Source organism: Dendropsophus ebraccatus, chromosome 13 (assembly GCF_027789765.1).
Source record: "Dendropsophus ebraccatus isolate aDenEbr1 chromosome 13, aDenEbr1.pat, whole genome shotgun sequence".
Taxonomy (NCBI): Eukaryota; Metazoa; Chordata; class Amphibia; order Anura; family Hylidae; genus Dendropsophus; species Dendropsophus ebraccatus.
The window spans coordinates 54,872,567-54,886,291 of record NC_091466.1 but is presented as its reverse complement, the minus strand read 5'-3'; positions in this window follow the sequence as shown (position 1 = coordinate 54,886,291).

The following is a 13,725-nucleotide window of genomic DNA, read 5'->3' as shown; positions in this document are numbered from 1 at the left end:
GCTGTTACCTCTGTCTGTGACAGGAACTGTCCAGAGCAGTAGCAAATCTCCATGGAAAACCTGTCCTTCTCTCCAGACTGGAAAGAATACACCACTTCCTGCAGGACATACAGCAGCTGATAAGTACTGGAAGACAAAACATTTTAATCAAAGTAAAATACAAATCTTTGGCACTTTCTGACACCAGTTGATTTGCAAGATTTTTTTGAAGGATTGTGCCCCCACCTTTCTATCATTTATTCCCCAGTTATTATAAATTATTACTGGTCAGGATGCTCATTGGTTTATGTTTATTACCTGTTGCCTTGTAAATCCATACGAGATGAGTGGACAAAGTAAGTATCAGTAGAAGAGTGAAAATCAAGACATATCTAATGTTATGTTGACAATTATCCTGGATACCTAAAAGATGGGAAACAAGGAGTATTTTAAAATAAAATAAAATAAATCTTTAGGATATGTTCACACATACAGTACATGGCTTGCAAGAAAAGTGCTTAGGCCACTAGGCCACTCTTTACATACTCGCAGTGAGATTGACACACACACACACCCCTGCAGGCTGGAGCATATATTTCCTGCTCGCTTCAGGGGCTCCCGGCGTCTGGACGTCCTGGTCAGCCATTCAGTGGCTGTGGCGGGGCAGCACACTTATTGGCTGGGACGTCCAGCCAGGAACCCCCTAAGCAAACCAGAGCACAGAGCAGGTAATGTATGCTTCGGCCGACGGGAGGTTAAGGGGGCTGTCACTTACATACACGCAGCAGGATGTCAATCCCTCTACAAGTATGTATTCTCTTTGAAAATCACATGCAAGGCATCCACAGCGGATTTTGCGACAAATTCACAGTGTGAAATCCGCTGCAGATCCGTTACGTGTGAAACTGGCCTTAAAGTGAATGTACCATCAGGTACATCGCTGTGCTTTTCTTTACCTTATTGGATTGGTGCCAGCGTGGGGATGCAAGTGGCACGGTCCTTTTTTATTAAATTGCCTCCCAGTTCCCGTGCTTAGCGCTGGTCTTTTTCTGAACACTGGGGGTGGGCCCGCTGTCCTCCATTGTGACAAAACCCCTTCCCTCCTATGACACGGCTCCATTATAATCAATGGAGCTGTATCACAGAGGGGAGGGGATATAAACACCCTGGGGGGTGGCGGGCCTGCCCCCAATGCTCTGGAATGAGTCGGTGCTCAGAAAAAGACCAGCGCCGGTCATGGGAACTGGGAGGCGATTTTAAAATAAAAGGACCGTGCCACCTGTATCCCCACGCTCGCACCAATCCAATAAGGTGAAAAAAAAACATAGAATGATGGTACATTCACTCTAAAGAGGTTTTCCAGGAAGAAAAAAACACCTATCCACCCCCCCACCCCCACCCCCACACACAAAAAAAACCCTATCCCCAAGGGTAGGTTCACACTAAGGAATCCGCCGCTCGTACCCGTTTGCGGTGGCACGCATATCCACCCGTAGCCATAAACACCATTCTCTGGCCGCGGGCTGATTCCGCGTTCCACAGAAAGAATTGACATGTCTATTCTTTCGTCGGACAGCGGAATCGGCCTGGCCATAGAATGGTGTCTATGGAGCCAGCGGGTATACGTCCCTCCGTGAACGGGTACAAGCCACAGAATCTGCCGGAACTTATCCGCGCGGATTCCGTAGTGTGAACCTACCCTAAAAGGCAGTGGGTATGGACCTGCTGGGCTACCAAATCAATTTGGCTTTGGACCACGTCAGGGAGGTGCCCTCTACGTCATCACCCTTAAAGGGGTTATCCAGCGCTACAAAAACATGTCCACTTTTTCCCCTACTGTTGTCTCCAGTTCAGGAGCGGTTTGCAATTAAGCTCCATTTACTTCAATGGAACTGAGTTTCAAAACCCCGCCCAAGCTGGAGACAACAGTAGGGGGAAAGTGGCCATGTTTTTGTAGCGCTGGATAACCCCTTTAATCCAGCTTCAGGTCGGCAATGGGAAAGGCAAATGGTGGAGAAATAGTCAGGCAGGCAAATGGTGGAGAAATAGTCAGGCAGGCAAGTGTAATCTGAGAAACAGAAGCAAGTTAGGATACATGGAATAGCCGACAATAAAACACACCTTTGTTCAAAGAGAAACGGGAGGAACAGCTTTAAATACATGTAGGAGAAACAGGATAGGTAAACAGTAACAGGAGAAGACACACTGGTCCTTTTAAAGGGGTTATCCAGGGCTACAAAAACATGGCCACTTTCTTTCAGAGGCAGCACCGCTCTTGTCTCCAGTTCACCGCTCTTGTCTCCAGTTCACGAGTTTCAGTTCCAGTTTACAGTTAAGCGCCATTCACTTCAATGGAACTGAGTTACAAAACTCGAACTGGAGACAAGAGTGGTGCTGTTTTTGTAGCGCTGGTTAACCCCTTTAAATGGAGGAGGCACCATCAGAGGCCAGGAGGAGTGAAGATACCAGTAGATTCCAGCCGCCCTGGAGCGAGCAAGGAGCAGGGCAGGACCGAGCCTGAAGTGGTGAGCAGTATGGACAACAGTATGGAGTAGTAAGACTGTGTATGTTTAAACACTGTAAAATAAAATAAAAATATGGTGGTATTTTCAATATAATAATGTGCTCCATTAAAAAATCAATAAGTAATGGGCTGGCAGCACACATACAGCTGACTAGCTGCCTCCAGGAAGCGAATCAACTTATATAGGGGGTGAGGGGGAGGTGCTGACATCACAGAAGGGCCTGCAGGTGATTGGACAGGGCACAAGGTATTATGGACAATCCCATGCTCCAGCCAAAAGACAGTACTGTAAGCTAACAAGTGCGGCCGCCATGTATAGCGAATTTTGTTAATGAGACGGATTGACAGCGCAATTCACAACGAATCTTGCTTCGCCGGATTCGCTTCGTTCTCTAATTTTGATCATTCTGATTTTTCTTACCTGGTTTTTGCCTTTCAGGCTCCACTGGATTGGGGGAATTAATCTGAATGCTGCAGCTAACTTCATCTTCAGCGTTTAAAGTGCCTTAAAAAAATGAATAGATGTTAATAAAACATTTGTGTTTGGACACAATGATTTTCAATGGTCGTTATTTGATATTCAAAACCCTGGTCATTATTTTGACAGCCGTTGGTACACTATCCTTATCCCATTTCTGTACATTTAGCATTCCTGTCACCGTCAGAGTGATGTGCAGTGCTCCTGGCACTGTCAAAGTAGTAGGTATTCCCATAATAGATCCCATATAGTAGTTAAAGGGGTATTCCTCCCAGAATTATTTTTGCATTAATACGTTGCCCACCCATAGCTTTCCATCTTTCAAATATAAAGTTATTACGGATTCTGCACAGTTTTACTGTTATCTAGATGCATTCACCCCCACCAAAAGCATAGAACCATCAAATCTCAGTCCAACTTGACACGCTCCCTGCTCCTGGCCCCCACCCTCCGAGACGGCATCATGTGTCCCCAGTCTGTTCAATGGGCCGGGTTAGTGCTTCTAACCCAGCACACTGAAGAGAGGGAGCACGCTGACAGCTGCTGCTGCTGATCACTGTCTCCCTCTCTGAAAGCAGCCCCCCCCCACCACACTGTGTAACCCCATTTCCCCGCAATGTGTGCTCCCCACATGATGGACGCCAGCGGCTAACCCCAGCAAATGACCCAGTGCTGGCCGCGGCAATCCCCCCGCCCCTGCTGCACCACTGCCACCGCCGGACTGCACAAGCTTCCCGGCAACCGTCTCCAGCACCACTGGAATACCGGGAGAGGTGAGATTACCCCCCTCCCCTCCAGAAATAAAACTCCCACCATGTCCTGCTAACAGGTCATGATGGGAGTTTTAGTTCTGCATCATGAAGGCATCCAGGTTGTACAACTACTACTCCCATCATGCCCTGCTGACAGTTAATGATGGGAGATGTAGTTCTGCAACCTGGATGGTCTCAGATGGCACAACTACAACTCCCATTATGCCCTGCTGACGGGTAATGATAGGAGATGTAGTTCTGCAACCTGGATGGCCATCCAGGTTGCAGAACTACATCTCCCATCATGTCCAATTGGCAGGTCCCAGCAAGCAGCAGGAAGCATTGCATGCTGGGAAATGTAGTTTCCTGGCCAGCGCCATCTTGTATACATATATCGACTTTTAGAAAAACTTTTTCTTGGGAACGGCTGCAGCTAGAAAGACGGGAGATGGCTCAAAATACTCAGGAGGACTTGGTGAGTAAGACCAGCTAGGTTTGGGAGAATTTTTGACATTTTTTGGCTCTTGGGGGGAATACCCCTTTAATACCTTCAATAGTGCCTTACAAATAGTAAATTCGCCCACTAGTGCCCCCCAAACAGTTATTAACCCCACTAGTAACTTACAAAAAGTTAATTCCCCCAATAGTGACACATCAGTGTCCCACAAATGGTTAATTCCCCTGTAGTGCCCCGCAAACAGTTAAAGTGACTATACCACCAGGCCCAGGCTGAAGCACAGGAGGCGTGCCGACCCACCCTTAGTGGGAGGAAACCCCCGCCCCTCTATGATAGGGTTCCATTAAGGGAGGGTCGGCCCGCCTCCAGTGCGTCAGCCTGGGCCTGGTGGTACAGTCACTTTAAATCCCCTAGATTAGGTATGTGGGTTGCCCCCTGTGCGTAAGATCCCTTGCTTTTCCCCATATAGTAATAATGCGCCGACTGTGACCCTCATATAATAATAATGCCCGCTGCTTTGCCCCCATATAGTAATAATATCTCCTGCTGTATCCTCCATATAGCTCCACTGAGCAGCAACCTGAGACTGTGCCATTTGGTCTATTGCCATTATTAGGGTGTACTGCCTTGCACCCAGCACTGCAGCTCATTGCACCTCACCATGTACTGCCTTGCAGCCTATCCCACCCAGCACTGCAGCCTATTGCACCTCACCATGTACTGCCTTGCAGCCTATTCCACCCAGAACAGCATCCTATTTTACCCCAGCACTGCAGCCTATTCCACCCAGAACAGCATCCTATTTTACCCCAGCACTGCAGCCTATTCCACCCAGAACAGCATCCTATTTTACCCCAGCACTGCAGCCTATTGCACCTCACTATGTAGTGACCTGCAACCTATTAGCCCACTGTTCATCCTCTGCAGAACATTGTTCTCAGATCTCAGTCATATCAGCCACCTTGCAGCACATCACACCCACAGCACTTTGCCTTGATCTCTGCCCTGCAGCACTGCTTATGGTCCTTTTACACGGAGCGATTTATCGTTCGAATTTGCACGATAACGATTGAATTCGAACGATAATCGTACGTGTAAACGCATTGAACGATCAAACGACGAGCGATAAATCGTTCATTTAGATCTTTCAACATGTTCTCAAATCATCGTTGATCGTTCGCAAAAAAATTCGCAGATCGTTCCATGTAAACATTCTTTCAGCGATTTCACCTATGTGTGAGATAGGCTTAAGCGATCGCAAAACGATCGCATAGCGATTTTCCGTACGATGTATCGTTCCGTCTAAACGCTGATCGTTATAAAAAAACCATTGTTCATTCAAAATCGTTAATCGTGCGATCGGGCGAATTATCGCTCCGTGTAAAAGTACCATTACCCATTTAGCCACAGATCTGGATGATGAGCTCCCCCCCAACCTCTAGCGTCCCGTCCTGTCCCTCCTCCCCAGGCTCACACAGTTCAGGCTGCTCTGAACTTTCACTATAGCAGAGAGGAGGCTGTGCTGAGTGTATGTACAGACTGCTCCTTGCGGGAGGGAGGGCCAGGAGAGGAGGCAGGCGCCTAAGGCCCAGAGACTGAGCTGTCAGCCCATTATGTCCTGCAGGCCATCTTGAGGAGATTTAATAGGCGGGTCACAAATCCTGGAGTCCCTGCTGTGTGTCGATGCCGGGCACAGACCGGGACCCTGTGTCTCACAGTTTGAGAAGCGATGGTTTAGACCAATGTTTCTACTATGTGGAAGTGCTATACAGGCAAAATTACAAGAAGAAAATGAAATTTTAGTTGTCTGCATGCATATTAAACATTTACTGTTTTTTTTCCCATGATGACTGAACTGCTAAACCCCATACTTACAATAATTTCAGAGTATTAATCTCCTTCCACCTTCTATGGGTTCTTCTCTAGAAATTGATGACTCATATCAACAGTGCTTAAAGACAATGTGTGATGCGTCTTACCTCTGACAATCACGGTGGTTCTGTTTGCGAAGATATAATAGTCAGGATGAAGATTGTATGTACAGAAGTAAACTCCAAAATCACTGCTCTGTGTATTCCGTATCTGCAGTGTAGCCTTATAGTCACTATTAGTACATAGGTATTTATTGGTGTCTTCATTCAAACAGGATTTAACCAGTGTGATGTTTCCTCCAGTTGTGCAACTTTTTCGGAACCAGGAGACCTTAGATCCAACTTCTAATGACTGACTGGATATACAAGAGAGTTCTGCTGTGCTGTTTACATCGACATATATGACATCCACAGGCTGATACAAAAACATCTCAGGAGCGATAACTGCAAAATATATTTAATGATAATGTGAAGCACAGCATCTTACTGTATTTAATGTCACACCAAGCATTATTAAGGCGAGGGCCACAAGGCTATTCAGAGTGCGACTAGGAATCCCTGTGTCACACTGCCTGGATATATGACCTTTTTATTCATACATAAATGGGGGTATGCTGTGACCCACAGGCGTCCGCAACTCTTCAGTCTCAGAAAATGCATCCAGGAATTGCCGTGTAGCCCCAGCCTTGTATGTATACTTATAGCAGAGTTATTGACCTCTCTGCACTGCACTCTCGCTGCTTCCTGTTAAAAAAAACTTTTATTGATCATAGAATAAAACCAGACTTCAAACCCACAAACAGGGGCTTACAAGTCAAAGTCCCTTGAAATTTAAAGGTATGCAGTATTTAGCCAATGTCCAGCAGCCCCTATATAGCTTAACCACCTGTTCAGCAGTCCCTACATAATATTGCCCCCTGTCCCATAGTCCCCAAATAATATAGCCCCATGTCCAGAAATCCCCATACTGTATTGGTCCCCCTGTCCAGCAGTCTCCATATAATGTATCTCCTGTACAGCAGTCATATAATATAGCCCCCTGTCCAGCAGTCCCCATATAATACAGCCACCTGTCCAGCAGTCAACATATAATATAGCCCCATGTCTAGAAGTCTGCATATAATATAGCCCCCGTCCAGTAGTACGCACACAGTTTAGCACTAGTGATGAGCGAACATGCTCGTCCAAGCTTGGTACTCGTTCGAGCATTAGGGTACTCGATGGTACTCGTTACTCGGACAAGATGCGAGTTCGATAAAACAGCTAAACAATTGTTTGTTAAGCTGTTTTAATAAAGTTTCAGCTCCCTGGGAAAGCAGGGAATCAGTAATACAGGGATCGGCATTACCGGGGTTAGCAATCCTCTGCAATAATGACGATCCCTGTATTGGTTAATATATTTAATTCATAAAACAAAGTTTTAAATATACTGTTAATATATATATTATATGTATATTTATATATCTATTTATTTACAGTATATTTAATTGAAAAAGTATGGATTCATTTTAATTAAACTATTGAACAACGAAAATTATTTTTTTATAACAAAAAGGTGTTTTATTAATTATACTATTACAGGAAGCTCTATTAATGCCGGTTCATATTGCCCGTAATAGAGCTCACTGTAATAATTAATACTTTAATTAAAACATCAAATATTTCTTCTAATTATGCTATCACAATAGCATTATTAGAAGAAACATTTTGATTCATATGTGCGCTCAGCTGATTGGCTGAGCGCACATACAGTATAAAGAGCAGGTCCCGTCACAGTGACTTCATTGTGCCGCGGACCGGCGAAGAGGCAACATTGGACCTCGGAGGGTGAGTATAAAGCTCTCCCCACCCCCCTGCACTGCACCCATCCCAGCAAGGAAGGGGGGTCACTTAACCCCTTCCTTGCTGGGATGGGTGCAGTCTGACATCAGTCTGGCCCCCAAGGGGTTAAGGGGGATGCAATACATCCTCCCCTAAACCCTTGGGGGTCAGACTGTAAGCAGTGATCTGTAAAGATGCTGCATACTGTAAGGTGCACAACACCGCTCACAAAGATGGGTGTTGTGCTCCTGTTTGTGTGTTTTTTGTGTTTCTCCCGTTTTGTTTTTCAGATATCGGTATCCTGTGGATTACGTCGGATTCACTGGAATACGCTGGATTTTTTTTTTTTTTACTAAAATGGTCAATGAGGGGTGTGGGGGTGTTTTTATTTGAATTAAAAAAAATTCACATTTGTCTTGTCTTTATTTCTTTACTTTATAGACTTAGTAGTGGAAGCTGTCTAATACACGGAATCCATTACCAAGTCAGGTCTTAGTGTTAGCCGGTATAAAATTGCTAACACTAACCCCCCCATTATTACCCCAGTGCCTAATGCCACCAGGGGTACTGGGAAGGGAAGGGTGCCAGTGGTCCCGGAGCATCAAAATTGGCGCTCCTGGACTGGGCGGCAGCAGGCTTGTAAGATTTAGGCTGGGGAGGGCCTAAACCAATGGCCCTTCCCACCCTTGTGTTACCAGGCTGCTGTTGCTTGGTTTTTAACCCGACTGGTATGAAAATAGGGGGAACCCTACAGGTTTTTGTTTTTTTAAATAAATAATTTGAAAAAAAAAATACATAGGGTAACGAGCACCCGAGCATTTTAGTACTCGGTCATCACTATTTAGCACCCCTTTCCAACAGTACCCATAATATAATATAACCCCTTGTCCAGCAGTACCAATATAATATAGCCCCCAACAGAAGCAGCCCCATATAGTATAGGTCCACCCTGTGTAAAAAAACAAAAAACAAAAGCATACTTACCTATCCCATCGTTCCCCAGCAGCCAATCTCTCCTCTTGGTCAGCATCTATTCAAAGAGGTTCCAATGCAACCACCAGAATAAATGCAAATGTGGTGCATGGTGTTTTTTTTCATGCATTAACTTTTTTTTTTATGTTTTTCCTGATCTTTTTTTGACATTTCTGATGTTATGTTTGATGTTATGAATAGTGTGTTTTCTGTTTTGGGCGTTTTTCGGGCGGGCGCTTTGACCCGAACATGAACTTCATCAATGAAGACTGTGCTCAGTCGAAATTCAGACCCGAAAGCACCCGCTCCAGAAAGGAACGGGTTGTGTGGGAGGGGGTCCAGGGGATGACCCTAGTTAAATTGACCCTCTGTAGACTACACTGTGCTCTGTTAGCAGTTTCTCCGGTGCTGAGAGTTAACCCTATAGATACTGCAGTCAGCAGTATATAGGGCTCCTGACAGAGAATTCTCACTCTACAGAGGGAGAATTCTCTGCCTGTGTCCATCGGGGCTTTGCGAAGTGATGGCAGAGCCCCGATGGTAGCCATGGAAACCGGAAGCCTCAGGCTTCCGGTTTCCTAAGTACGAAGGCCGGCGGGGAGAGGTAGTGAAGGCTGGGCACGCGGGGTGTGCACCCGAGAGCTCTGCCACCTCCCCTCTCTCCCCTGCCGCTGTCACAAGATTGTAACGGCAGGGACAGAGAAGAGGGGGCAGACACAGGGACATCAGCTTTTGGGATCATTATGATCCCATAAGCTGATGTCCAAATATGACCTGAACAGGTCGTAAAAGGGTTAAGCCACATGCAGCATGCAACCTGCAGTGTGAACAGAGGCATAGAGGTGCTGCCATTTTTTCCTTTTTTCTGTTGAATGTGGGGTGTATGGCTACCTCCTGTTGGCTTGCACTCCACCCATGTCCCAAGGCTGCTATGAAAAGAGATCATTTGGATCCTATCTGCCCAGTTGTAGGCTTGTTCAGCCAAGGAGAGGCCATTGCTAGTGTGAAAATGCTAGAGTAGGGACCATGTCTCTTAGGACACTTTAACGTGGTGACATGGTACACTCTGTTTGATCAAATACTTTGCTGAGATCCTCATTTTTTAATATCTATAGAGCAGGGGTTTATTGTGTGTACACCGGAGAGAGCATATTCGGTAAGCGCTTGCAAATGTGGGTTGCTGTTGCACTTTCAGTTTTTTTTTGTCAGCAGGGATGAGGGGTCGGGGGAGAGTTTACTTATCCCTCCAGTCTTATCTGCTTCGGTGGCTAATTGGCTGAGGAGAGACTTGTGCAGTCTCAGGTCATTGTCCACATATTTACAGAAATATTTGACAATTCTTGGTGGGATTTTATTAGCACGTACCTCCATAAATTTTTCTTTTAATTCAACATAATCCAATATTGTGACATTTAAAATTAGAAAAAAGAAATAAAAAAAACGTAAGTAAAAAAATTTGCGTGATCTGTATAATTTACATTATTAGGCTTTGTTCATACAACTTCTTTTAGTAAAAAAAAAAAAAAAAAACATTGTGGAAACATAGAGGGATATAGGGCTGTTGCAAAACTACAATTCCCATCATACCTGGACAGCCAAAGCCTTAGATTTGACTGTCTAGGCATGATGGGAATTATAGTTTTGTAACGGATGGAGGGCCTGAGTTTGACACATGTGATCTAGGGCTTTCTACCTATTTTCAATTAAAAGGATTTTGCGTTCATCATTGTCAATGGCCATCAAAAACATGTGACATATTTATCGATGACGGAAGTCTACAATGATCATGATGACGGCCGCCATCTGCAATTATCGGACGTCTTTTTTATGACCGTCGGCAGTGACGGCCGCGCGTGAACTTAATCACATGTCGTGTGAACTTAATCACTAAGTGTGAGCCAATAAGTGTTGGTTGCTCCCATTTTGTGGCCTAAATGGTATTTAATATTCGACGTGCAATTAATTATTAAATGTGATTTTTTTATAATCTGGATTTGTGCCTTATTTATCATATGCGTAAAAATTTAAAATTTACACCCACTGGCTCAGGTTTATGTCTCATCCAGACCATTAGAATACATTTCATTTGTTTCTTAGATTAAAAAAAAAAAAAAAATACTAGACAAAAATTTTATTGGGACATGCCCCATTTTTTATAATTTCACCAAGCACAAGGAGAAATACAAATAGCTAAAACAAAATCGAAAGATTGCAGCTATTAGATGTAACATTAAATTTCCCCCATAGCCTTATAATGTATAATCTACATGATATAATTATTTGAAAGTAGAATATAACTCGATCACACTAATTAGGTGTGATATTGACTTCTTTTGAGTAAAAGTATGAAGATTTAAAAAAAAATCCTCCCATAAATCAACCTTTAAGGCCCATGACAAAGGGTTAATCAGGAAAATTATTGTTTGTTTGTTTTTTTTCTCAATTGTTTCCTTACATTCTTATGTCCTTTAGTACTGTGTTTCTAATTTCTATGTACTAAAAGTATAGCTATAATCATGACTCCACTATTCTATGTAAAGATACCAGTAGTTAAATTCCAGGATAGCTGTAACCACCTAAAAATAACAAAAAGCAAATCAAGTTTTTGGAATAAATAATTAAATAAAACATAGTGAAATTAAACTTGTACAGTAGAAAATTTTAGAATAAGGCCATATTTAACAGAATTGCTGGGGATTTGTAAAGGTAACATCCACAGTAGATTACAATACAGTGTTGTACACTAAAACCTGCCTGGTCTAAAATATTAAAATCTGCTACATGTCAATTTCTTTTGCAGATTTTTAGGAGGATATAACTTTTTTTTATATAGCAATAGGGATAATACTCTGCACCCAAAAATGCAAATGTCAAAATGTTCAGCATTTTCCTGCAGTGTATTTTGTGGTGTATTTATCCCCTTGGGAAAATGTACTAAGAGAACATAATCCAAAAAGTTGAAAAATTACAATAATAAATAATAGTAGTTATAGTTTTCAGTTGTCAAATTGTGGGTGTTGGTGTTGTGGCTGGAAAGTTCTTACCTTTAGAAAACAGGAGCAAGAGAATAAGATTCATCTCTGTTAACTGGCAGAATTTATTCTAAGCCTCTTTATGTTATAGACCTTTTTGTATAACTGTCTTCACGGAAATTACCATACAAGGTTACCTGCTGAATTACTGCTCAGTGGTGAGGTTTCTTCTACTGTATATCAATTAGAAAATGAAAATATGTGAGGTTAATGAGCAGCTTATGTATCTGATAAGATAGGAATTTTTTTTTTTTTTACCCTTACATGACCTATGCCATAAGGGTACAGCATGGGTGCCTGTCACCAGATGACCCGTACACCATTAGGCACCACAAAGCAAGTTAAGGAGGTGAGCTCGCTCCTTAGCAAGTGAGGACTGGCTCTTATCAACAGCCAGGCCACCACTTGAAGGAAAGCATAGAAATCAGCTTGGAACCCCAAAGATGAGCCCTGGCCTTCAGGCCAGGCCCTGGAAAGTCCTTCACTAGGGAACACTTTCTCTTGCTTTTACTAAACCAGGATATGTCCACACCCAACAACTGCTCTACAACACCATATATAGGTCCCAGGGAGCTAAATGGTAGGGGAAAACACATCAGGAGACTGTAAGTCTGACCTCTGATATATACATGTGATAGTACCTATAAGAAGGGATGCTACACAGCAAGCTGCTTGCCCAGAGTCTGGCCGGCAATGAGTGTTTATGGGGTGGCCTGAGAAGGATGAGGGGCCCTGGCATCCACAAGTTCTTCGGGGGTGGCCTGAGTTAGATGAGGAGACCCGGCATCAAACTGTGCTTATCCAGCAAGTTCCACCGCCATCATTCTGGGATTCAACAAGGAGCTCAGACAACTAATTGACGTTCTGCGCTACCAAGGGGTAGCAGTCATAGGCCATCATGCGATGAGCTTGCAGCAGTCCCACTGAGGCCATCATGAGTGTGAAGCAGTACTACTAAGCTGTGAGTGTGCTTGCCTAAGAAGCCTTAGTGGCAGATCCTCATGTGGGCAATGTAAAGGTTAATTACCCTCTCCTGCACCAGCTGCATTGCCTTCTACTTCTACTCTACATCAGAAGACATCTGGAGCACTCAGACCCAGGTGAAGTATGTCCTGGGCAGAAGAAGGCAACAGTCCAGGAGTTTAATGAAGTTAAAGGGTATGGCTTTATGAGAGACTACATGGCCAACACAGGGACTATCTCACTGTGTTCATTCAATAGCATGAAACCCAGTGAGATGGTGGAGTACAACATAGATGGTGGGCTGCTGCCATAACCTGGCCGGGTGTGTTGCCACTGGAGCCTTCCTCTGTCCCCATGGGGTTTGTGGAGTGGCTGATCGTTTATTTAGGGCCAGACCTAAAATCATCGGTCCCCCACCGCGCATTGTTACGGTGGAATAGTGGTGCGCGGCGGGCGACCGACGATTTGAGAAGCGCAGCATACATTACCTCGCAGGACTTCTCCTCTGCTCCGTCTTCTTCCTCGGGTCCCACGGCACAGCATCAGCAGCTCCGGAGCGGCCTGACTGAGCAGTCAGACCGCTCAGCCAATCACAGGCCAGGAGCGCCGCGGCCAGTGATTGGCTGAGCTGTCGGATAGTTCTGTCAGGCCACTCCAGAGCTGCTGATGTGCCGCAGGACCCAGGGAGGAGGACAGAGCGGAGGAGAAGCCCTGCCAGGTAATGTATGCTGCAAGGACATCGGTAACAATGTCCCTGCAGCCCTCACTCAATGATCATCAGGCCATGGAATAAGCCCAGTAAAAGAGCGCCGATCTAGCAGATCGGCGATCATTTACATCATTGATCGGGCCCCCATCGGCCCGTGAAATAGGACC